General features: G+C 45.6%; 1 long non-coding RNA gene across 1 annotated transcript; it reads right to left on the bottom strand.

Moving 5' to 3' along the window:
- Nucleotides 1-1786: 1786 nt before the first annotated feature.
- LOC104680242 lies at nt 1787-21708 on the bottom strand. The gene is made up of 2 exons (XR_750430.2): nt 21472-21708; nt 1787-2524 (listed from the first exon to the last, which is right to left on the bottom strand). It is a non-coding gene; the product is annotated as an uncharacterized LOC104680242 (long non-coding RNA).
- Between the last annotated feature and the right edge of the window lie 521 nt (nt 21709-22229).

Below are 22229 nucleotides of genomic sequence, written 5' to 3'. Positions count from 1 at the left end.
AGGGGGACAGCAGGCAGCCTGCAGCCACAGGACAGCCCTGGGTGAGGCTGGGCTTCCACAAATCACCTGACAAAGTGCAGAAGTGACCCCGAGTGCAGGGTGCATACCAGGGTCCAGGGTCCTGCTAAGCCTGCTGTGTTTCCTCTGCAGAGACGTAAACACGATGACGCGCTGGGCTCAGTGGAAGGCTGCCGCCCTCCCGTGTCCGAGACCACAAGACTCCAAAGGCCCCGTGTGTCCTCTGCGGGCTTGGGGAACTTGGCAGGGCTGACCACTGGCTCCATCAGCACAAATACTTCAGAATTACAAACTTTTGAAGAATTTCTCGAACTATGAGAACAACCAAGGTCCCTGTGCACGGCTCTGTGGACGTGAGTTGGTCCTGCGACAGGCAACAACGCGTTTGCAGGTGAGGGGAGGCTAGCAAGAGCAGGAGTGGCGTCGGTCGGTTCAATTACAAAACAGAATCATAGGACAAGATCCGGTAGGCCCTGTGTTTGCCAGTAGACACTCGCTCTCTTCCACAACCTGAGCAGGGGAGAGCCGAGGGGTGTGGAAGGGACCCCACCTGCACTCACTCCCAGGCCTGTGGCCAGTTCCTCTTTCTGCTTCAGGAAAACATCCTTATCCCCTGGAAACTAGTGCTGGATTCACCAACCTGCTTGGAAAGCAGCCTGGAGACGGCCGTCTTCCCAGCTGGGACACCGGGCATTCCAGGGCTTCTGTTTTCCTTCCTGTGGACGTCATCATAGACATGACCTCACACTGTCTGTTTATTACAATGTAAGCTCTTCAGAAGAACAGTCTTCAGATGGGCATTTGTTATGAGCGACAGGGGAGGGAGCAAAGCCTCCTCATCCAACCCATCTTTACGCATCATTTTTCATCCGCGGAGAAACCCCAGCCATCCCCACCCCCAGGAATGTAAGGACAGAAACTGAAGTCCCCATCATTCTGCCTCTGGTCTTCCTGTTAATAAAAAATAAGTCTGTGTTAATTAGATTTGGAAGATGAGTTTTCCACCCAGGCACTTTTCCCTGAATTATCTTCGTCCACACGAGCGATTCTTTCCAGGGCTGGAGCTCACGGCTGGGCTGTGGCCTGTGCCATCCCATGGAGGTTAGAAGGTGGGCAGAGATGTGCCCAGCTTCCTGCAAGACGTCTCATTATAATGCCACCCCAGGCAGTAATTTGATCTTTTTTTTCTTTTAAAAGATGAAATTCCCCTTTTATCCCTTTCATTATAGCTCCTCTGCTTGTTAAACCTTAAGGAAAAGACTAAAATCTTTTGCCACTATTGTACTGTTAGTATGTGTTTCAAAAAGAAAAATAACAATATACCTATTGCATTAAAAATGTTCTGATCTGATTATAGCTACAAGGTAACAGATATGAAAATCTAGTGCTCTCCCCTATGACAATTATAAATGCTGCATTTTCCTTATTCCAGGAAATGTTACCAAAATTTGGGAACACTAAATTAATACAATTTGCCCAAAGGTGCTTATGTCTGTCTGGAGGACTGGATAAGTTCATTGCGGTATAGATAATGCATATCATACAAATCGTGTTCAGAAACCCCTGCTAAAACTACTCTCACTGTTTTGTGATCACATTATATGAAGAAGTAAATGCTGTATCAGAGATTCCAGGAATAAAACTTGATTATTAAAAACACCCTACACAACCCCTCAGTGTCCAAGGGACATAAAGGTAATGTCAAGGGTACCTGTATATCAACATAAATGTGATTTTCAGATAAGTAATTATAGCATAGTCCACAGTCATATCTGACATTTTTATTGCTTGAATATTTTTGTAATAAGGAAAAATAATTCAGTACAAATTTACGGTATTTTTACACTAGATTGAAATTAGCATTTTCTAAATATTTGAATTTTCCTATGGATTGATTTTATCCATTACCCTCTTCTAAAGTATCAATCCAGTGGATTTTCTAGGATCTGAATTTAGCAATAATTGTGTATGTATTTTCACTACGTAGCATCTTGTGTGCACCTGCAGTATGTCAGGTCACTTTAGGCAGGCATGTAGTTACAGTATTAGTCACTATGGGGTTATTTGTTGACCTCACCGATGCCGTAACGCAGGTTGGCCTGTGTCTGTTTTCAAGGAAAATGTGCGTGCTTCCTGACACTCGGCCTCATCAGCTCCGTGGGGGTCAGTCCTGCCAGGACCCCTGCTGCTGGCTTCATCCTTCTCTTTGGAAGAATTCTCTTTTTCCCAGTGGAACACTCTGCTTTCAGCCACACTTCAGGCCACTGGAAACGCCACCTCTCTCCGCCCCACACAGGTCTTTGAGAATAAGGAAAGATGGGCATGGCCAAGTCGCCATCAGGTGAAGAACTGAGCCTTGTGTACCCTCCTTGGTCTTCCCTGGTGTCGCTGTTCAGCAGGGAATGTTCTGGAGTGAGGAGGTCAGAGCAGCCAGTGCCTCCAGCAAGTGCAGCCAGGCGAGAGACACTCACTGTTGTCATCACCATAAACTCAACAGTGCACAGTTCTAAATTTAAAAACAGAGAGTCTACTGTGGTTTGAATGTGTGACCCTTCAAGTTCATGTTGAAACTGAATCCCATTGTGGTGGTGTGAGGACACGGGGCCTTTGGGAAGTGAAGGGATGAGTGCCTTGTGCAGGGGCTGGCGGAAGGTGGCTAAGGCTGCCACAGGCCTTCCCCCACCCTCCCGGTGAGGACCAGGCACCTGCCCCAAGGCCACCTTGGATATAGACAGCAGCCTTCACTGGATACCTGTCAGCGCCTTGATCTTGGACTCCCAGCCTTCAGCACTGTGAAAAATAAATTTCTATTGCTTATAAGTTAGTTTCTATTACTTGTGAATTACCCAGTCTGTAGTATTTTGTTACAGCAGCACAGAGGGACGGAGACACACTCATACTCACCTCAAGCTTAGCAACTGGACTGGTGCTCCTTCTCACTTCTTAGTCACCTTTCTCCCAACAGAGTCATCCTATTTCATCTCTGTATTTTACTTCTGTATGGAAGAGCCTGAAAACAATGTCTTTGCTGACATGAACTATGTTACATTTCTTCATGAAAGTTAATATTCTCCACATTCCAAGCCAAGACTGAAAAAGTCACAATTGCCAGGCTTGGTGGTTCATGCCTGTAATCTCAGCCCTTTGGGATGCTGAGGCAAGAGGACCACTGAAGCCCAGATGTTCAACACCAGCCTGGGCAACATAGTGAGACTTTGTCTCTACAATTTTTTTTTTTCAATTAGCCGGGTGTGGTGGTACACACTTGTAGTCCCAGCTATTCAGGGGGCTGAGGTGGGAGGATTATTGGAGCCCAGGAGGTCGAGGCTACAGTGAGCCATGATTGTGTCACTGCACTCCAGCCTGGGTGAGAGTGAGACTTCGTCCCCCCACCAAAAAAAAAAAAAAGTCAAAATATGAAGCCTGACAGATAGGAAAGTCATTGTTTAGGTCAGTAAGTGAAAGCCCTAAATGCTTCCGGATGGAATAGAGTTTGATGAAGTGTCAAGGGTTACAGAGAAGGCCAAAGCCAGGCTGAGGAAATCTTATCAAAGTGACCACTGAGAAGCAGAGGAACAGGACCTCAGTTTGATTGCAAACAAAGGAGGGTGAGCCACCAATTCACCTTTCTGCTCCAATATCTCCTGTGCTTAAGACTCAAGTTTTTATGACCATTGGCTAGACAGGTCTGCATATGCTGCATATGTAAATTTCACTGCAAACTCAAATAAACTAAAATCGAAACCTACTGCTCTCCCCCTAGAACTTACATGCAAGACAGCAAGCAACAAAGACTCTGGTCACTCAATGTCACCATCATTTCCAAGCTGCTCTGGCTCTAGGAAACCTTCACTGTGAGAGCCAACACTTAGCGAATCTCGTTAGACAAAATTCCAGCAACGTTTTCAGCCAGCCTCCCCATTTCACTCCTGCGTGAACTGCATTCAGGCCACACTCTCCGTGCTCAGTCTGTGCCTGGCCCCTAACACCAGCCTTTCTCCCGCCACGGGCTGACCAGAACCTCCCACGGCTTTCCTAAGCACAGTTCTGAAAGGCACCATACATTAAAAAAACAAAACTTCCTTCTTCTGCAGAACAAAAACCAACCTCACACCCTGGCCAATAAGACTTCCACAATTTATAAACAGATTCCTCAAGACATATTTTCCAAGAATATTTTCAATTTTCTGCACAGAAAACACTTTGACTCTTGCCCTTCATTATCAGTGACCAGAATGTTCAAGCGTTTGGCATTTGTTCACATCTTCCCCCTCTCACATCTTTCAAGTTTTAAAATTCCCGTGCACGATTCCAGGCCACGCCTGAAGGTGCTCCCCCTCCAAGCCGTCCCTGTGTCGTCTCCACCCTGGCTTCCTCCCTGACACCTGCCATGTGCTGACGCCCTTGCACTAGGCCCCAGTGTCTGCCTTCCTCCCCAGCGAGCCTCTGAACTCAAGAGCAGGGTGCAGGTCGCTTTTAGCAGGGGTCCTATCAGACACCTGAGTGCAGTTCACCTTGTAATTCATACCCCCGGGAACCCCTGGAGGGCCATGGGCACCTTCATCAAGGAATACTTACAGGGGAGTTTAGGGAGAAACTTTAGAAAGTACCTAAGGGAGCTCCATTTTGTTTTAAAGCCAGCTGGTCAGTTTGCAGGTGCGCAGCACAGCACCGTTTCAGTGACCGAGGCAGCGCTCATTTCCAGTGCCCTCGGAGTCTTGCTTTAGTTCCAAACCATATGCTTCATCAAGCTGTGAAATAAAAGGAAAAGAGAAGACACCCGAAACTTCTTTAACAAAAATTTGAATTCAGAATATGTAAAGAATACCTACAAATCAATAAAAGATGAAATAAAAACTGATGCAAAGTGGGCAAGAATTGCAAACTGTCTGTCACTCCAGAGACCAAAATTCATGTGAATCATTAATAATCAGAAAATGTAAATGAAAACCTTGATGAGATGCCTTTTATATCTAATACTGCAACGCTGGAAGGTCTGCCGATGCCAGGCAGTGTTGAACAGACTGTGTGGAGGGGCAGCCCAGGTTGGTAAGCCAGCAGGATGCAGCCACCTCGGAGGCTATTTGGAATTGCCTGGAAATGAGCGGAATGGGCCAGGCAGTGACCAGCAATGATCAATCCACGCCTGGGCGTGAGCTCCGGCACGTTCTCTGCAGAGCGTGGCTGTCTCTTCTCAGACAGGATCCACCTCTGCCATGCTCTGGCCCAGGGAGGTGGTCTCTGGGGCCCATCACCTTAGCTTCTTGGCTGCTGGACCCCAGGCCCATTGGAAGGGAGGCCGGTGGGCGGGAAGCAGCCAGGGTGGAACGGTGTGGATGCTACCCTAACCTACAGCCACATCCTTCCAGTCATTTTGCTATTGGGATCAACACATACAAAAGGTGAACCTGGTTAAGTTCTCAGGTCACATCGACAGCACCTTTTGTTCTAGTATAAATAGGTGCTGAGAACTGGATGGCACCTACTTAAAAAGGGGAACTGTTTATCTGAAGTTTAAATTTAGGTGGGCGTCCTGTATTTTTATTTGGTAAATCCAGCAATCCTGGCTGCTACCCGTTCTCTGAACTCCCAGAACAAATCATTTCTTACCTGATATTCTAGTCGCTTACACGAATTCTGTCACAAGCAAGCAATTTAAGTCACATCTTTGACCATTACAGAGGCTGAGAAGATGAGTCTACAGGGACACAGTGCCTTCCTCAAGTTCTTTTTTTTCTGCGCTTAGTCACTGTGCAGGGCAAAAACGCTTTGGAAGAGAGTGTGTGTCGAGCCCACTTTTCACAAAAGATAAATGGACACATAACTGATGGAAGAATCCATTTTTACAAAAATAATACAGGGCTTTAAAATCAAAGTGAAGGTTTGGAAACCCTCATTGTCGCTTGCAACTGAGAGTTTCAGCAAGAGACTGAAAGTATAATGTGGTATTTACATTTTGGGCTTGCTTGAGAGAAGTTAACAAAATAACCACAAATAAGAACCTATCACATCTCAGGGCTAATAATGGCTAATAGAATAAATGAAATATTATACTTCATATGGCAACGAGTATGGATGCATTTGAAAGTGCTGATATCATGCAGATGATGCTCTTGGACCACAATGGACTTAAATTGGAAATTAACAACAGAAGGAAATTTGAGAAATCCAAAAGTATTTATAAATTGAGCAACACATTTCTAAATAATTCATGAGCCAAAAGAGAAATTACAAGGGAAATTAGAAAGTATGCTTTTCTAAATGACAATCAAATCAAAACATCAAAAGTTATGGGACAAAGCTAAAGCAGTGCCTAGAGGAAAATGTATAGCTTTAAATGCCTCTGTGAAAAGATAACGAAGATCTCAAGTCAATAATCTAAGCTTCTGCAGTGAAAATCTAGACAAAGAAAAGCAAATTAAACCGAAGGCAAGTCAATAAAAGAAACAGTAAAGATTAAAGGAGAATGAATGAAATAGAAAAATAGAGAAAATTTGAGGGAACCAAAAGTTTGTACTTTGAAAAGATCAACATTGATAAGCCTTTAGCTTGAAGAAAAAAACAAGACAGGCCAGGCGTGGTGGCTCATGCCCGTAATCCCAGCACTTTGGGAGGCTGAGGCCAGCAGATCCCGAGGTGAGGAGTTCGAGACCAGCCTGACCAACATGGTGAAGCCCTGTCTCTGCTAAAAATACAAAAAAAATTAGCTGGGCGTGGTGGTGCGCACCTGTAATCCCAGCTACTCAGGAGGCTGAGGCAGGAGAATCGCTTGAACCCAGGAGGCAGAGGTTGCAGTGAGCCAAGATTGTGCCACTGCGCTCCAGCCTGTGCAACAGGGCAAGACTCTGTCAAAAAAGAAAAAAAAAAAGACAGAGAAAAGAAGACATAGATAGTGAAATTTATGAATGTAAGAGGAGACATTACCAGTGACTCCTCTGAAATTAAAAGTTACAAAAATATTCTCTGAACAACATTTTGGGAATAAATTCTACGACATCGATGTAGTTGTCAAATTCCTAGAAAGGAACAAATTAGCAAAATGACTCCAGATATAATAGAAAATAGAAAATCTGAATAAATGTATGGCAAGTAAAGAAGTTGAATGAAGAATTAAAAATCTTCAGACAAAGAAAAATTCAGGCCCAGATGGTCTCACCCAGATAGTAATTTTTTATCAAATATTTAAACATGTAATATCAATATCTCACAAACTCTGCCATTAAATAGAGGAGAAAAGAATGATTAACAACTCATTCTATGATTCAATGAGACAAGAGAGTGTGTGTTGGGCCCACCTTTCACAAAAGACAGATGGACATATAACTGCTGAACGAATTCATTGCATTTTTTAAAAAGTAATTAATACAAGGCTTTAAAATCAAATTAAAGGCTTGGAAATCCTCATTGTTGCTTGCAACTGAGAATTTTAGCAAGAGACTGAAAGTGTACTGTGCTGTTTACCTGCCTATCACCCTGATAGAAAAGCTAAAGGCATAGCAAGAAAGAAAATTACAGACCAATATCTCTCGTATATAAATGGAAAAAGCTCTTGACAAAATATTAGCAAACTAAAGCCACACCACATTACAACAAGGCTAAATACCATGATCAAGTGGGAATTGTTCCAGAGAAAAGAGGTTGGTTTAAGATTCGAAACTCAATGTAAAGCATCCTATTTGTACAAAAAGCACATGATCATTTCCATAGATGCAGAAAAAGCACCGAACAAAATGCAGTGCACTTTCATGGCAAAAGCCCTCCACAAACTAGGAACCTAATAAATCAAAAACTGATAAAGAAAATCTAAACACAATCCCCAAGCTGACATCTCGCTAAATGGAGGGGGATGAACCACGTCCCTCTGAGTTCAGGAAAAAGGCTAGGACATCTCCTCTCATCTCCTTTCCAACGTGGTACAGCCTGTGCGAACAGGGCAAAAAGGCGCCCAAATTGGAAGAAAAAGATACACTATTTGTATTTGTAGATATCAGAGTCCTGTACATAAAAAAATCCTGAGGAATCCACAGACAACTATTAAAACTAATTTTTAAAAGCACAGCAAGTTGACAGAATACAAATTAATATGAAATCAATTGTATTTCTATATGCAAGCAATGAACAACCTGAAAAGGAAATTAGCAATGCAATTTTATTCACATCATCCAAAATTATAAAATACTTGGGAATAAATTTAACAAAAGTAGTGCAAGTCACGTGCACTGTAAATTAGAAAATGTTCCTGATAGGAATTAAAGTGACTTTAAAGACATGGAGAGACATTTTCTGTTCGTGGACTGTGAGACTCAACATTGATTTAATGGACAAAACAACGCCCCACCCCACAAGATAACATGTTTGAATCCCAGACACCTTTGAATATGTTACTTGGCAAAAACTGGCGTTGCAGGTGTACTGAAGGATTTTGAGTGGTGAGATTCTCCAGGACTGCCCAGGCCAGGCCAGTGTCACCACGTGGGTCCCTATGGGAGAAAGAAGGAGGTGGGAGAGCTACAGGAAGGAAGGCAAAGGGAAGGGCCACTGACTGAGGAAGTCAGGTGCCTCTAGAACACGGGAAATGCCAGGAAAAAGACCTGCTTCTGGGGCTTATGGAAGGAACACAGCCCTGCCAGCACATTCATTTTAGCCTGGTGAGACCAGCTTTAGACTTCTGACTTCCAGAGCTGTGAGGTAATAAACGTGTGCTATTTTCAGCCATTAATTTTGTGGTAATTTCTTACATCAGCAATAGAAAGCTCATCAAGAAGACAATTCTCTCCAAATCGATATGGATCCAATGCCCTCTCCATCAGAATTCCACACGGCTTTTTAAAGAAATTGACAACCTTATCCTAATATTTATACAAAAATGAAAAATGCCAAGAATAACAAAATCAATTTTGAAAAAAAAAAATAAAGGGCTTTAACTTCCTGATTTTGAAGCACACTAGGAAGTGACAGCTCTCAGGACAGGTGGCACCAGTGTGAAGACACACGTGGAGACCAGGGAACAGACGAGAGTCCAGGAACAAATCCCAACATTTACTGTCAGTTGATTTTCTCAAAGATGAGATTAAAAATTTGTCAAAACATATGAACACGCACTTTACCAAAGAAGATATGTGGATGGCTAATAAGCACATGCAAAGATGCTCAGCGTCATTCATCTTCAGGGAAATGCAAATTAAAACTACAATGAGATACCTTCTCACACGCACTAGCATGGTTAGAAACCTGGTTCATTGTATGATGAATAATAGATCACCATCCTTCACTTAAACCACACATAAAAGTATCCTTTTAAAGCTTAAAAATGTAAATATTAGAGGAAAATTATTAAGTGCATAGAATACATACCCAAACATCTTTATGGTATAAGGCTAGTGTAGATTTCCTAAATAAGACTCCCAAAAGCATAAAATTTAAAACTCCAAAGTTTAAACAGGTGACTACATCACAACCCCCAGGGAAAGAGCAGTATCTCAACAGAGAAGGAAACAGGAGTGAGAGCAGGTGAATCCAAGGTGAATCAAATGAATGACCAGCTCTTTTGCTAACTTCCTGATTCATCAGTTCTTATCTCACCACAGTATTTCTTCCAGAAACTATTATCAATTCTCTTTCTTGCTATTGCCATTTTCCTTGAGGAACATTCAAACTATTTTCCTAAAAAACTGTATTCTTAAAATTTCACTTTCAATTTCAGCACAGGCATCCTGCTGACCAATCTTCCCACCAGGAATGAGAACCACTGGATGAAAGAAAAGGTGTCTTCCAGGCGCTATCTCAGACTCGACAGGTGCGGCCGCATTCTGGACAGAAGGGAAGCAGATTGAGGCAGGCCTGGCTTTTTGTGGGGTTCTCCCTTTCCGGGCATTTGCTAGTGTGGTGTTAGTTAGGGTTGGAGAGTTCAGAGAGCTGACTTTAAAGACAGGGGTGACAGCCAAACCGTAGGCTGAGTTCTGAGCAGACAAACACAGCCGTCCAGAAAAAACTGAGCATTCAGGTTTACTATATATAAACACACTGCTATAAAGATACTACCTGAGCCTGGGTCATTTATAACAAGAGGTTTAATTGACTTACAGGTCCACATGGCTGCGGAGGCCTCAGGAAACTTACAATCATTGCGGAGGTGAAAGGGAAGCTGGCACCTTCCTCACAAGGTGGCAGGAGAGAAAGAAAGGGCGGGGAAGTGCCACACTACAGCCATCAGCTCTTATAAGAACTCACGCACGATCCTGAGAACAGCCTGGGAGAAACCGACCCCACGATCCAATCATCTCCCACCAGGTCCCTCCCTGGACACGTGGGGATTACAATTCAGGATGAGATTTGGGTGGAGACATGGAGCCAAAGCATATCACCAACATGGCAGGACCAGAGGGGCCCAGATTCTGAGAGGATAGAGCTTTCTCGGGTGGGTCTCGAAGCGTGTGCAGCTTTCTCCCTGAACAAAACGTCTGCCGTTTGTAAGTGGCTCAGGCCTGGAAAACAAGAGACCATGGAGAGCTGCGGTTCAGAGGTCGCCAAACAGCCCCTTGGCTGGGGCTGGCCCATTTGCCTGCCCGTAGGCTGGGGACCATGAGCAGGAGTTCAGCTCCACCTCATACCAGCAGAAACGAGAACAGATCTGTGGGTCCTGCCTCCTCCCCAACTGCAGCCAGGACACGGAAATGAATGCTTAGCCCAGGCGGTCAGCGTGCTCCAGCCTGGATTCTCTGCAGCCTCACACATCATATCCAGCCTAGGCCAGAAAGTGCATGCTTAGCCAAGGGGGTCAGCACGCTCTGCCCTAGACTCTCTGCAGCCTCACACATCATATCCAGCCCAGCCTAGGCCAGAAAGTGCATGCTTAGCCGAAGGGGTCAGCACACTCTGCCCTAGACTCTCTGCAGACTCACACATTGTATCTGGCTGCAGCCAGAAAGGGAATGCTTAGCCAAGGGGGTCATCGTGCTCCAGCCTGGACTCTCTGCAGCATCACACATTGTAACTGGCTGCATTTGTTTGCTAGGGTTGCTGCATAACAAAATATCACACACTGGGTGCCTTAAGCAGTGGAACTGTGTTCTCTAGTGATTTGGAAGGATGTTCGAGATGAAGGTGGGGGCAGAGTTGCGTTCTCCTGTGGCCTCTTCCATTGGTGGGTGGACAGCAGCCTTCCTGCTGTGTCCTCACGTGGTCATCCTCTGTGTGGGGCTGTGTCCTCCTTTCCCCCAGACATAAGAAGTCACAAGACCCCCATCATCCTGGATCAGCCCACCTGAATGACCTCATTTTCACTTGATTATGTTTTCAAAGGCCCCATCTTCAAATAAGGTCACGTTCTCAATTACTGAGGGTCAGGTGTTAACTTATGAATCGGTGGTCACCATTCAATGCGTAGCACAGCATTCAGTTAAAGATTACCAAGCAAACCAGGGAGAGGACAAAGCAAACTAAAAATCAAAGGAAAGTAGAGAGAGAAGCAATGGCAGGGGAGGCCCATCTAGAGTAGCCAGAAGTGGCTGCAGAGGGGAGGCACAGCGGAGGCTGCACATGGAGCCAGTGGGAGCTGGGGACAGGTGGGATCCCCGCCCCTTCCGAGTTGATGGGGTGGGAGCAGGCAGGACACCCATGTCATGACTGCAGATCCAGGCCTCCTGCTCCACAGAGCAGGCAGGATCCCCACCCCATGTGTGCAGCTGCAGCCACCCAAACCACGGCTGTGGACCCAGGCATCTCTGCACTCTTGGGGGCCCAAGAGTGCCCCCTCTGCCCTCACAGGCTCAGAAGTTCCTGCTTCTGCTGCCTCGCTTCTCACTGCTATTGGCACCCACTCCAATCTTGGAGAAAAGTTAGGGCCGAGCCCAGACACTGTCTCAGCCTGGCTGGGAGTGTACATGCTCCAGGCAGTGCTGACACACCAGCCCCCTGCTGCCTCAGCCCACCTCCAGACTTTGGGCACCAAGGAGCTTAGGAGGGAAACTGAGGAGAAGCTGAGAGCAGCTCAGGGCTGGCCTGCATGCATCCTTGGCACCTACAGTCTGGGTGCCATGAAGCATGGCAGGAGGCAGACAGGTTCCCGGGCAGAGGGGACAGGTCTCTGGTGAGGCCTCACCTTCAGATCAGGGAGGCCCTGAAGGTTGGGGTCTTGCAAACCAAAGTGAAAACTTGTGGTGTCTTTTTTAGGGCATTCACTTCCTCCCCTCTGAGGCCCATAAGAGCTCTGGGCTCAACCAGAGCTGAGCAGACATCCGGATGACCAGCTTCAGAGAGGAGCAACCCACTCCAGGGCCTCCTCTCTGCTAGGAGCTGGGGAGATGGTGGGATGACCTGCTGCAGAGAGGAGCTACCCACTCCAGGGGGCCTGCTCTGTGCCGAGAGCTGCAGACAATGGGATGACCAGCTGCAGAGAGGAGCTACCATCTGCTAGGAGCTGGACACTCATCGGGGCACCCTTGCTGTGGAAAGAAGCTATCCCCTTCTCTGAGCTGTTCTATCACTCAATAAAGCTCCCCTTCATCCTGCTCACCCTCCACTTGCCTGGATACTTCATTCTTCCTGGTCACAGGACAAGAACTTGGGACCTACCGAGTGGCATGGCTAAAAAAGCTGTAATACAAAAGGGGCTGAAATACACCCCTTGCTCACCACATTGCAGGCAAAGAGAAGGAGAGAAGAGCTGCGGCCGGGTGGGGAGCCCAGTCCTTGGAGCTCCCCAAGCCAAGGCTGTGACTCCCTCTTTGAGGCCCTGCGGTTCTTGGTGTCTTCAGGCCGCCAGGTGCCACTGCATTCCCCAGTGCCGGCCATGGAAGCTGCTTGTGGTGTGCCTAGTCAAGCCACAACCTTGCAGAGAGTTGGCACCCATGCTGGCACCTGGAGCTACCTGCCCAGCTGCAGCAACTGGCATGTCAACTGCACACTGGCTGGACCCCACACTTGCTCATGCACCCCTTGCCGCTCCATGCCTAACGTGCCCTTAGCAGGCATGGGACCCAGGCTAGTTGTGTGAGTGGAACACAGCCTGCTAGGCCAAGTGGGGAGAACCAGCCCAGTGGGCTTGAGCACAACTCAGGCAAAGGTGCCACCAGCCACAGAGATTTCTGGACCAAAAATGCCACACCAAAGACCCTGTAAGAAAAGGACAAGAGAAGCTGGTCAGGGAGCACCAGTCTCTGTGGTGAAGAGATGCAGATTACAATGAAGGTGTCCTCCAAGAAGACCAGCCATGAGGTGGAGAAGCCAATCAGACATAAACTATCTTTTTCAAAAAATGCAACAAATGGAAGTTGTATAACTGGAAAATAAAATAATTGCAGCTAAGCACTAAATACGTGAGTATTAGAAGTGATTGAAATAGTCAACTGGAAGGCACATACAGCACAAAATATTAGGTTGGTCCAAAAGTAATTGTGGTTTTGGACCATGAATTTTAAATCATTATAACAGGTTCAAACACATCTTCATGAATCAAAATAGGAACCATTACAGTCAGCACAATTTTTGCCAATGAGAAATAAGTTTGCTTATTCCCATAGCACAGAAATCCATGCTTCAGGATTTGACAAACTCTCGGAAAGCATTTCCTGCATCCTGTTGGATGTGGAAGTGTTTTCCCTGCAAGAAGTTGTCAAGATGCTTGAAGAAGTGGGAGTCGGCTGGCAAGGGGTCAGGTGAATATGGCGGATGAGGCAAAATTTGTAGTCGAATTCATTCAGCTTTTGAAGTGTTGGTTGTGAGACGTGTGGTCAGGCATTGTGGGGGAGAAGAACGGGACCCTTTTTATTGACCAATGCCAGCAGCAGGCACTGCAGTTTCTGGTGCATCTCATTGATTTTCTGAGCACACGTCTGGGGTATCATGGGTCCACTCGGACTCAGAACCGTGGTGGATCACACCAGCAGCAGAGCACCAGATAGGGACCAGGACCTTTTGTCGGTGCAAGTTTGGCTTTGGCAAGTGCTTTGGAGCTGCTTCTCAGTCCAGCCACTGAGCTGGTCGTCACGGGTTGTCATATAAAATCCACTTGTCATCACACATCACAGTCTGATTGAGAAATGGTTTGTTGTTGTGTAGAATGAGAAGACACTTCAAAAGGACAATTTTTAAAAAAATTTTCACTCAGCTCGTGAGGCACCCGCTTATCAAGCTTTTCACCTTTACAATTTGCTTCAAATGCTGAACAAGCGTAGAATGGCCGACGTTGAGTTCTTCGGCAGCTTCTCATGTCGTTGTAAGACGATCCGTTGCTCTCAATTGGTCACTGTCAACTTCCGATGGCCGGCCACTACGCTCCTCATCTTCAAGGCTCTCAACTTTTTTGCAAAACTTCTGGAACCACCACTGCGCTGTGCGTTCGCTGGCAGCTCCGGGGCCAAATGTATTGCTGACGTTGCAAGTTGTCTCGGCTGCTTTATGATCCATTTTGAACCTGAATAAGAAAATTACTTGAATTTGCTTTTTTCCTAACATCATTTCCATAGTCTAAAATAAACATAAAATAAACAGCAAGTAATAAGTCATTAACAAAAAAACATAAAGTGAGAAATGTTCATTAAAATGATATATAGCATAACCACATGTATTTTAAAATGTTTTCCAATGGCAAATGGCAAATTCCGACAACGCAAACAGTGCAATTACTTTTGCACTCACAGGCTGAACACAGAAGAATAGAGGATGCAAAACATTTTAGGAAATAAAAATAATGGCAGGAAAGAGGGTACCAGCACAGAGGTGAAACCAGGCACTACTCCAAGAAGACACAGTGTCGAGAGACCATTCATCCCTGAAAACAGGTTTGAAATTTCTTCTGAGTTCTTTGTAATTTGACTTTTATTATTGCCAACCTAAAAGAGACAGAAAGAGAGAGAAAGACCCTCTAAAGAAAAAATATTTGTTTGGGAATTGTGCATTGCAATGGGAGTCAGTGAGTACATTCAGGGAGGTCAAGGAAGACAAGAGTTCTTAAAGAAAACATAAGTTGTTTGGAGACAATTATCCTTGGCTACAAGGGCCAATAGCAAGGGTGGTGCCTGTGTGAGGCTGGACAGGCAGGTGCTGGGCAGACGTCCTCCCAGAGGTGCTTTCTGACTGAGGCCACTGGGGCTTTCATGCATGGATGTCATGTCTGCAGAGTCTTTAGGTCTTGTTGTCAAGGCGTTCGTGCAGCAGAGCCCTCCCTCCAAGGCCTTCCCCAGCTCGGCTCATCCAGGTTTTAACATAAGCGACTCCACTTTCATTCTGACAACTTTCACCATATTTGAAAAAAAAAGTGTAGAAAATAGGTAACATTTGTCGGGCTATTTCACTGCTAGTCAAGGCTTCTGGTTTAAGCCCTGACCCCGTCCGTCCGCACGCTGGAGAAGCTGTAGAAATGGTGCTCGCCTGGGAGTCACAGGGAGGAGCCCAGCTCTTGTTGTCTTTCACTGATTGCTTAATTTTTGTTATTTTTAATTTTTTGTCCCATGAATGGAAGGGCTGGACAATCTTACAGCTTTTAAATTCTTTGACATTACAAAGTGTTGCGAGTCGATTATATCACACATTGTGTATTTTATCCTGACCTCAAAGTACAAAAGAGTATGCTTATTTGCATAATGTATATGTTTAAATTAACAGATGTTTCCATTATATACATTATTTTTTTCTAAATCAGTATTTTTCCATCTTAGTAGCAACATTTTAACTCCAGTAACGAAAGCTTAAGTTTTGAGAACTTGATACAAGAGAAAAGATGCAGGCTATTAAATTTATAATTCATCACATACATTGTCAAATTTAAAAGTGAGCAACTGGTATTTTTTCAATATAGTGTAATTCAGTATAGGATAATTACTAAATTTGTTATTTTACAGCTAAATAGTAGGAGAGTTAATGTTCTCCATTTACATATGGAAATGTTAGCATGATTTATGTATTTCTAATTATCTAATGATAAATCTTTAGCGTATGCTGCATCTCCAGGGAAATTCATTTTTATCTACTCTCCTATTACAAACACCTTGACAAAGGCCACTTAACACATTTCAAGAAACACAAATGTATTTTTAATGGAAAAAACCCTCTTTGTGACCTTCTTTTCAGAAGAGTCTACTTTTGAGAATAATTACTCACTTACCAGTGAGAGGATTCAAACTTTAAAAGCGGAAACACTCGAAGATTTAGCATTTGCAAAGCCCGCAAGAGAATGCAGACATTCTGGTGAATCGAATCTCTGGCTGATCACGCACGTGGAGCTTCCAGTTGCAAATGGGCAAGTGAGTAAGTGTAAGGGGGGTGTGCGGCCCTCCAGATTAGTGGAGAAGACGCTGTCTCAAGGGCAGAGACAGTGGAGAGGCTCGGTGCTCCAGGCAGGCGAGTGGGGCTGGGCTCCGAGGCGTGTGACAGACGCTGAGGCCAGGCCTTTGGCACCTACTGAACCAAGTGAGGTCTGCGGCCGGAAAGGCAGGAAACAAACCACAGGGAAGGAAAGGCCTGGCCACCTGTTCCTGTCCCAGGGCCCACGTGTGGAGCTGTCAAATGAGGCCCCATAGGTTATTCTGCCTTTATGGGAGGGGAACCATCTGGAAAACCTTGTTTTTGGCTTATTGCTCAAAAAAGTTGGTGCTTTAGACAAAATGGATTAGCTGCCAGTGGGAACCGGCTGTCTCGTAGAATTCAGACAGCTTTGCTATCCTGGAGACTGGAAATCTGAAGTGGGCGTTCTATGCTTTATCACAGCAGGAGGCATTTTATTTGGGTCGATTCCATGTTGTTCAAGAACATCCTGTGCTCTGGTTTTCGCAGCTAGAAGAAAAGGAAACACAGTAAGCAAACAGCTCTTTTCCACGGCTGCTGAAGAGGAATAGACCTGACAGTCAGACGTGGGCTTCTCCCCAGAAGCCCCTGGATGGTCTGCGGTGCTGATGGCCACATGCTGTTAAACAAAATTTACTTTACTTTGATCAAGTGTCTGATTCACAGCTCCGCAGCTCCTATGAAAAATTGCAGTGAGGCTCTGAATGTGTGGAGATACTCACAGCAGGAGGAAGAAGGGTGTGGAAAAAACACACCTGACGCTTGCCACTGACTGGCTGAGAGAAGGCGGGACCAGGCACCAGGTCACCTGGCACACACGCAGGCTCCACACACAAGGGACACACTCGGTGTGGACCAGGGGAGGCGGAGGGGCAGGGAGCTCACCAACTGTCACTAATGGCACCCATAGGGGCACCAGGACCTCCATGGCCCAGACATGTGGAGTCAGGAGCTGCAGCAGGTGGACCTGGAACCTGACTTCACAAGGAATGACCCACAGAGCCTGTCCTGGGGGCCCTGGGAGGAGCTGGCATGGGTGGGAATGATGGGCCAGGGTCACCAGCTCAGTTCCTAACCCCAAATAGCCTGTCCCGCTGGGCCCCAGGGCTCTGTCTGAAGGAGTCTGACCGAACAGTGAAAGCCCTTGATAAAAGAAAAACTTCAGGCAAATGACGTTGGACGGAGTTTAACTGAGCAGTGATCAGGCAGCCTTCCCAGCCAGAGGAGGCTCAGAGACTCCCGCGCAGTTGCGTGGGGGAGGAAGATTCATGCACAGGGAAAGGAAAGTCACAGAAGCGGATGTGAGGGACAGAGACTGCTGGATGGGTTACAGCCTGCATTTGCCTTATTTTAACAGGGTTCAAACAACTGGCTATGTCTGAGTGGCCAAATCTCGGTGATTGACGCAAGTGCAGGCTACAGTCTGTGTATAATTCCACTTAGGTTATAGCTCACACCGAACTTAAAATATGTAAAGCTTTAGGGCACACTTGATTTGACAACCAGGAGAGGGGGCCCCCTGCACTCCCCCAAGCCCTTGGGGACAGGCCTCAGGTGCCCTCCCTGCTCCCTCACTGGGCCTGACTCTGAGGCAGTCCTGGCGGCTGCATCCTGCACTGTGCTGCCAGCTCCTGGCTACTGTCTTCCCGCCCGGATGACTTTGAATAGCCACGCATCCCTACCTCTACCCAGGCATCCCAGGAAGCGAGCAGCCCAGCAGCTGTGGGAAACACCAGCCCCAGCAACCTTCCTTGAAAGCTCTGCAGGGGCCGGCTGCTGTAGAGGGCACTTCAGTCTGGTAAATCAACACTACGTTGCGTGGAACGTGGGCATGGCTGCCACTCTGTCCAGGATTCAATGCAGCGGCACTCTATCTTCTCCACTGTTAGGAAAGAGGTGCCTGGAGTAAGAAAAACCATTCCTTTTTTTTTTTTAAAGGAACCAAGGGTCATGGGCTCCCCTTGGAAGCAGCTTGAGGCTCTCTACAGCTGACAGTGGCAGCTGCACCCCCAGGAAGCTGTGCTCACCTGTGAGTTGGGTGGGGCACGTCTAGAATGGGGCTCTGGAAACTGGCTGTGAGGTGACAGCCCCACACAGCCCCTGAGGTTGTGAACCCGGGTGAGTGAGCCAGGCCCCCTGCAGCTGCCTGCACCCATCCAGCTGTTTCTGGCTCCCTCTCACCCGATGAGTTGGTATCGAACCCAGACCAGTTATGACCTGGAGGGAGGCCTTGACTGTTCCTACAGAGCCCAGCTATGAAGTAATTCTCAAAATCCAACTATTTTAATGTTTGAATGTATTTGAATGTGTTTAATTGGTTCAAAATTTAAAATAAAAAATAAATAAATAACTAAAATCCCACTTGTCCACTTGTTCACCCAGCAACAGAACTCCCTATCTGAAGTTAACTGCTTCTTCTGTGTCTTCTAGATGATCCCAGAAACAGTCTGTCCATATGCAACAAATAACAGCAAATAGCCTCCATGTATATATGTACACATGCCTCTGCACACACACAGTGCACAGGGCATGCTACGTGTGTATATATATATATATATTCCCGTTTATAGACAGGAAGGTGCCCCTGCGCACACACACAGTGCACAGTGCATGCTACATGTTCTGCATTACACCTGTGGTATGTTACACACTGTGTGCTACACACTATGTGATACAGCGTATTGTTGAAACTGGAGAATTCCCTGAATTCCCCTCGAAAGATGTACAACAGGAGTGTGGCTCACCTGTTTGGCTGCCCTGCAGCGCAAACCCCTAGCAGGAGCATGCAGAGGGGCAGGGGCAGAAGCCGGGGCAAGAACTTTGGGCTCTTGGCCCTACCTACAGTAGTGTCTAGAGGTGTGTGCATGCAACCCCCATGTCACAGAGCTCTCTCAGTTTGGCTGCCTGCAGATGGCTTCAGTGTTAACCAGCTCAACGAACCTTCTGCCTTATCACAAGGGCAGAGAGCCAGTGTGACAGCCTTCTGTATCCCAAGCTCTTGTCCAGCGTCCTGGAAGAATCGAATCACAAGCGGACTCCAAGGATGAGTGCAGGGTTCTATTGAGCCGTGAAGGTGGCTCTCAGCAGATGGATGGGGAGCTGGAAGGTGGAGGGGCGGGGGAGATCATCTTCCCCTGGGGTCTGGCTGTTGTTAGCGAACTCCTCTTGGTGTTCAGGCCCCTCTTCCCTCCTTCTCTGCCGGGCCACAGTGTTGCTCTCTGCTGCTCTCCACCACTCTCTGCCGCACTCCGCCGCTCTGCACTGCTCTCTGCCCCTCTCCACTCCTCTCGACATTCAGCGGTTTGTGCATTTGCCCGCTAAGGTCTCGGGTTTATATAGGCACAGGATGGGGGTGTGGCAGGCCAGAGTGGTCCTGGAGATGCAACATTCAGGTGGGAAAACAGGAGTGCCTGCTCTCACTTAGGCCCGTGGGCACAGGCCCGAGGGCGGAGCCCTCACAGTGCGCCTGCTCTTCTCCACCTGCCCTTTCCTGCCCCTCCTGTATCATCATGACCTACGTGGTGCGCTATGATATGTTGCTTATAACATATTATTTATATCCTGTGAATGTTTTCCAACTTTAATCCTTATACACACAAAAACATATGATGCACACAATCTAAAATCAGGTGTTTTTTAATCGCTTAACCACATATCTTGAAGATTATGCCTTCCTAGTGTAGAGTTTATCGTTCTTTTGAAAAGAAATGCTATTTTCCATTGAGCAGGTATGGCCTTGTTTATTTATGCAATGCCTTATTGAATTACTCATAAGGTATTTCGGTCTTTTATTTTTTAATACATCAATGGATGTACTTTATACATATGTGATAACATATATCTAATAAAATTTAAGACATTAAATTATCAGGTCAAAAGAGTATGAGCGTTTTATCTTTTGTGTCTAATTTTCAACTGCCTTTTATGAATGTTAAGCTGGTTTGCAATGCTGCCAGCAGTGTGGAAGACAGCACATGTCTTTCCCATTCTTAGCCATCCAATTATTCCTAATCCTAGAGGCAGAAATCAAAGTCATCATTCATGATTTCAATTGTTTTCTTATTCTTAATTAAATTAAGCATCCTTTAGCGCATCTGTACTCTGTTTATTGTCTCATCTTTTGGCCATTTTTTCAGTTGGATTATTGGTATTTTTATTACAGGATTGTAGAATCTAACCATGTAAAAAATGTGCTTTATGATAGCAACGAATTTCATGATTTGTCCATTTCCTTGGAACCATGTCACTTTTAAAATATTAATCCCATTATAAATTTTAATTGTTCTACTTATATTAATACTTGGAAGCATTTCTCATGCTGAAACCATAAGAAAACATCTTCATTTTTTTTGGTGCTTATATACTTTTCGATTTTACATTTAAATATTTGATTTGAAAACAGTTTATTATGGTATAAACTGTGAGAAAATGATTTAACTACCCTTTTGTTAAAACCACAACCATATTCTTTGCTGCAGATTACAGGGTTCGTTAATACCATGCTTTTTCTTTAAGTTCAAAATTCCAACTCGGAAGTATTCAGGGCCAGGGTTTATTTTTCTTGTCCCCGCAATGCAAACATTTGTGTTATTCAACTGCATAAAGCACTGATAATTAAAGAGAAAGCTTTTGAAACCTAAAGGAATTTATTTTGCTATTTACTAATTTTTATAAATTATTCAGTTGGATAGGATTGTTTCTAAGTTTTAGGCAAAAATTTTAAAAATAAAATAAAATACAGTTAAAATGCTTTGGTTCCTAACCCTCATTTTCCAGGGAAAGGATCATTGCTCCTTGGAAAAAATGGCTGATTCTATTTCTGGTGAAGACAGGCACCAAGTGAGCCACAGCATCATGTTATGCCAGGAAAAAACAAAACACAACACAAAACAAGAAAAACCTCAAAGATAACTCTCTTCAAAGCCATGGGATGTGTCTGAGAATAGTCACAGCAGCAGAAGAGGAAGCTAGCAAGTCCCACAAAGAGTAAAATGAACAACGGTGTTATCCACACTCACAGCGGATGATGCAGAGCAGCCGGGATGACCCGTGAGATACTCCACACATCAGGGCAGGTTAATTTCACACGCATGAGTTGAGCAGGGAAGCCAGACTTAAGACTGAACACTGTATGGTCCCATTTGCATAAACAACAAAACAGGCAGAACTAACCTGTGTCGTTCCACGGCCGGGTAGTAACTGTGCTGCCGGTCGGACGGCAGGAGCGGCAGGAAGGATATCCTCGCTGTGGGCCCCACTCCTGGCCCCCAAATGTGCTCAGTTTGCAAAAATCCACGGAGCTGGAAACTTGTGAGACGTGCACCCTTCTGTGTGATGTTTTCTCTCATCAAAACTTTCTCGAGAACACGCGGGACAGAACATGAACAGCTTTCCCTGGAAAAGAATGGGTCTGTTTTAACATCAAGAATGAAGATAACCTTGAGGGACTCTAAACACATCTATGGTTTAAATCCCATGAATTATTAATAATTCTCAACAACACCTAAAATCAAAGGAATCCGTGATCACTTTTGGGAGATAACAGAGGATAAAACCTCGTAATTTTGAAAATGGAAAGAAGGCAAACGCATTGATCCTGCCTTTGGTATAAAAACTGTACCTCAGGGCGAGGAAAGAGTCAACAAGGGGAAGTTTCTCTCCATGGAAATATTTCAGCTAATAAATAAGAAAAGCATGGTAACATTAAAATACTACCAATGTGCTACCCACATGCATTAACGTGCCTGTGTGGTGATTATCAAGGCTGCTTCCATTAAAGCATGAGACACACTGGATACTCCATTGTTCCACAGTGGGGCGGTCCCGGCACAACTGCCCTCAAAGTCCAAGGAAGCTGAGAGGCCAGAGAAAGACGCCAGCAAACCTGGTTTCTCAGAAAGAAACATTTAGTAGGAACTTAGGGACAGAAG

The sequence above is a fragment of the Rhinopithecus roxellana genome, chromosome 17, assembly GCF_007565055.1.
Source record: "Rhinopithecus roxellana isolate Shanxi Qingling chromosome 17, ASM756505v1, whole genome shotgun sequence".
Classification (NCBI taxonomy): domain Eukaryota; kingdom Metazoa; phylum Chordata; class Mammalia; order Primates; family Cercopithecidae; genus Rhinopithecus; species Rhinopithecus roxellana.
The sequence above is the reverse complement of the archived record's forward strand: the minus strand, read 5'-3'. Positions and strand labels throughout refer to the sequence as shown.